Source organism: Oncorhynchus tshawytscha, unplaced genomic scaffold (assembly GCF_018296145.1).
Source record: "Oncorhynchus tshawytscha isolate Ot180627B unplaced genomic scaffold, Otsh_v2.0 Un_contig_4680_pilon_pilon, whole genome shotgun sequence".
NCBI classification, from domain to species: Eukaryota; Metazoa; Chordata; class Actinopteri; order Salmoniformes; family Salmonidae; genus Oncorhynchus; species Oncorhynchus tshawytscha.
Window position 1 is genome coordinate 55,930 of NW_024609367.1, and position 4,404 is coordinate 60,333.

The 4,404-nt window shown below is 42.2% G+C and overlaps 1 pseudogene across 1 annotated transcript; it reads left to right on the plus strand.

Annotated features, from left to right (window-relative positions):
- The first annotated feature begins 273 nt into the window (after positions 1-273).
- LOC121844667 lies at positions 274-3,230 on the plus strand (annotated as a pseudogene). The gene is made up of 5 exons (XR_006082099.1): positions 274-318; positions 601-1,005; positions 1,153-1,338; positions 1,570-1,691; positions 2,742-3,230. The product of XR_006082099.1 is annotated as a tumor necrosis factor receptor superfamily member 6B-like (transcript).
- The last annotated feature ends 1,174 nt before the right edge of the window (positions 3,231-4,404 follow it).

The following is a 4,404-nucleotide window of genomic DNA, read 5'->3' on the forward strand; positions in this document are numbered from 1 at the left end:
AGGCGTGTTGTGACTAATTGGGGACACCAGGCGTGTTGTGACTAATTGGGGACACCAGGTGTGTTATAACTAATAGGGGACACCAGGTGTGTTGTGAAGGTGTTATAATATGATCTAATAGAGGGCATGTCTCCTGACTCCTCCCCTTCCTCTTTCTAGTCCACCGTTGACGATAAAGGGCGATAAGGTCTGAATCAGCCCACAATAGAGGATATGACTCCTCCCCTTCCTCTTTCTAGTCCGGTTGACGATAAAGGGCAGAGAGAAGGATCCATGATCAAGTCCTTTTACAGCTGGACAAGCGACAACATCAACATGGTGAGTCACTCTTCTCATGATGGGATAATGACACATACAAGGATGTTCCTTTTTAACACATTATTTATATATTGCAACATTTTAAAGTTACATATTTCGGTATATTGTACAATGTGAATGTGTTGCCATGACAAAAAGCTGTTTGTAATTATTAGTCCATTTTACAATAATGTTGTGTAATAAATTGGTAGCCCCTTAGCCTACAGTTGAAACCTTTATATCAATCAAATGTATTGTCACAACGTGCTCTAAACAAAGTGCATTATTTTCTTATATTTACAGTTGTTCACAATCCTCGTAGTGCTGGCGTCGGTTGATCTCAGCTGTAGCGCAACGAAAGAGGTTCTTCAAAGTCAGACCCCGCCACGTATCACCACCTGGACTCCTCCACCCGCCAGTTACTCACCTGTCATCGCTGTCCACCTGGCCATCACATGTCTGCGCACTGCACCGCCACCACGCAGACCGTGTGTACACCATGTCCATCAGGCCACTACACTCAGTACTGGAACTACCTGCACAAGTGCCTGTACTGCGGCACGTTCTGTGGGGAGCACCAGGTGGTCAAGGAGGAGTGCTCGGTCCTCAATGACAGGGTGTGTGAGTGCAAAGGAGGATATTACTGGGACGCCGATTTCTGTATCAGACACTCGGAGTGTCCTTCTGGCTACGGGGTGAAACGGAGAGGTAAGAAACAGAATGGACAGATATATCACCATTTCCGTCTTTGCGCAATAGCGTTATTTTGCAGATAGATCGAAAAACGGTATATAACGGTTTATAACGGACAAATAGTAATATACATGTGTTTAAAAATGTCAAATGCCTCCACAGGTACGACGGAGACGGACACAGAGTGTGAAAAATGCCCTCCCGGTTCCTTCTCCTACAGCACTTCTTCGCGCGCGCTGTGCGTAAATCACACGGATTGCGCGTCACTGGGGCGGAAGACGGTCCTCAGGGGTACGTGTTGGCACGACAACCTCTGCGCCCTTTCCTGTGAAGAACTGAAAGATGGAGGTGGGTATCACATTATCGACAAGATCTTGATATTGACTTTTGTTTTTAGCTGTGGTGTATTTCAAACCCAAATACTGAAACAGAATTGGTGGTCTATATTTTATTTATTGCAGACTTTTATGAAATGTAATGAAAGTAATATTCGTATATTTTTGTATTACATTGGTATTATGCATTAGTATTACGTTAGTGTTACTGACAGACACATCAAAATGTTTTCCTCGTTGGCAGGTGAGTTTAAACTACTCAGAACTTTCCTTCCTGACTTCTTCACTCATCACAAGATGAGAGTGGTGAAGCTGAGGAAGCTGGTCTGGAGGTTGATGGCCACTGAAGAGGAGCAGGAGCACCAGGTTAGAGAGACAGACCCTAAGTATTGTGTGTGTCTGCACTGATCGATGCTACTGAATGTAATGTCATATATGAACACATACATGAGAAATGGAGACCTAGAATAGCAGGTCTCTGTCTTGTTTTCCTCTGTTTTGAGTCAGTACAGAACCTTAGTTATATTTCTCTTGTTTTACAGTGGGGCAAAAAAGTATTTAGTCAGCCACCAATTGTGCAAGTTCTTCCACTTAAAAAGATGAGAGAGGCCTGTAATTTTCATCATAGGTACACTTCAACTATGACAGACAAAATTAGAAAAAAAATCCAGAAAACCACATTGTAGGATTTTTAATGAATTTATTTGCAAATTATGGTGGAAAATAAGTATTTGGTCAATAACAAAAGTTTATCTCAATACTTGTGGACAGGTGTCTTTTATACTGATAACAAGTTCAAACAGGTGCCATTAATACAGGTAACGAGTGGAGGACAGAGGAGCCTCTTAAAGAAGAAGTTACAGGTCTGTGAGAGCCAGAAATCTTGCTTGTTTGTAGGTGACCAAATACTTATTTTCCACCATAATTTGCAAATAAATTCATTAAAAATCCTACAATGTGATTTTCTGTATTTTTTTTCTCATTTTGTCTGTCATAGTTGAAGTGTACCTTTGATGAAAATTATAGGCCTCTCTCATCTTTTTAAGTGGGAGAACTTGCACAATTGGTGGCTGACTAAATACTTTTTTGCCCCACTGTACAGTGATGTAGTTCTGTTGTTAAGCTGTTGTTGTCTATTCATGTTCTGTATTATGTCCTGGTTTATGTTGCGTGTGGGACCCAGGAAGAGTAATGCTGCTCTGGCAACAACTAACGGGGATCCTAATTAAATACCAAATGACCAACACACACAGTTAGAGGTTTACATTTAACCTGGCCTTTAATCAATGATTTCACTTCATTATTCTCTTGTATTTGCCTTCTGTTGTTGTATTTCTCCTACATTTTATTATTTGAAAATGTGCCTCAATTTTAAATGCAATTTAAATAAAGTTGAATTTGATTTTATTTGAGCAGGAGCAGCAGCAGCACCCAGCCAGCAGCCTCTCCCAGTCCGGCCAGAGAGGCCTCTTGCAGGGCCAGGTGAAGGACTGGATCAGGGATGCCTCAGAGGAAGACCTGAGGAGACTCCCTGAAATACTGAGGAAGACCCATCAGAGTGTGATGGCCGAGAGACTAGAGGGGAAGATGAGGGAGTTACAGGAAGCCTCTGAGTGTAACTCGGTTAGAAACGGGGTGACCTCATCGCCTCACTGTGATGTAGAAGAGGTTTCTCAATCTGAATAACTCACAGATTGGATACAGTACCATACAGCCTACAGTGATCATGAATATACTACTGTAAACCACTGTGCTGTATGCCTGTGTGTTCACTGTTCCAAAATACTGGTCAGTTATGGTTGTACAATGTGTCTGCTTTGTCCTGGTCAAATAATGAAACATTACTGTCAGTCCTCAGGGAACGAGATGGTCCTTGTTCCTACTAAAGCCATGACACCACCTTCACACTGTCATTGTCTTCTTATCTAATACCTCACACAGTGGTTATCCCTTCATACTGTCGTTGTCTTATCTAATACCTCACACAGTGGTTCTCCCTTCACACTGTCGTTGTCTTCTTATCTAATACCTCACACAGTGGTTCTCCCTTCACACTGTCATCTAATACCTCACACAGTGGTTCTCCCTTCATACTGTCATTGTCTTCTTATCTAATACCACACACAGTGGTTCTACCTTCACACTGTCGTTGTCTTATCTAATACCTCACACAGTGGTTCTCCCTTCATACTGTCGTTGTCTTCTTATCTAATACCTCACACAGTGGTTCTACCTTCACACTGTCGTTGTCTTCTTATCTAATACCACACACAGTGGTTCTCCCTTCATACTGTCATCTAATACCTCACACAGTGGTTCTCCCTTCATACTGTCGTTGTCTTCTTATCTAATACCTCACACAGTGGTTCTCCCTTCACACTGTCATCTAATACCTCACACAGTGGTTCTCCCTTCATACTGTCGTTGTCTTATCTAATACCTCACACAGTGGTTCTCCCTTCACACTGTCATCTAATACCTCACACAGTGGTTCTCCCTTCATACTGTCGTTGTCTTATCTAATACCTCACACAGTGGTTCTCCCTTCATACTGTTGTTGTCTTCTTATCTAATACCTCACACAGTGGTTCTCCCTTCACACTGTCATCTAATACCTCACACAGTGGTTCTCCCTTCACACTGTCGTTGTCTTATCTAATACCTCACACAGTGGTTATCCCTTCACACTGTCATTGTCTTCTTATCTAATACCTCACACAGTGGTTCTACCTTCACACTGTCATCTAATACCTCACACAGTGGTTCTACCTTCACACTGTCATCTAATACCTCACACAGTGGTTCTCCCTTCACACTGTCGTTGTCTTATCTAATACCTCACACAGTGGTTCTCCCTTCATACTGTCGTTGTCTTCTTATCTAATACCACACACAGTGGTTCTACCTTCATACTGTCATTGTCTTCTTATCTAATACCTCACACAGTGGTTCTCCCTTCACACTGTCATTGTCTTCTTATCTAATACCTCACACAGTGGTTCTCCCTTCACACTGTCATTGTCTTCTTATCTAATACCTCACACAGTGGTTCTCCCTTCATACTGTCATTGTCTTCTTA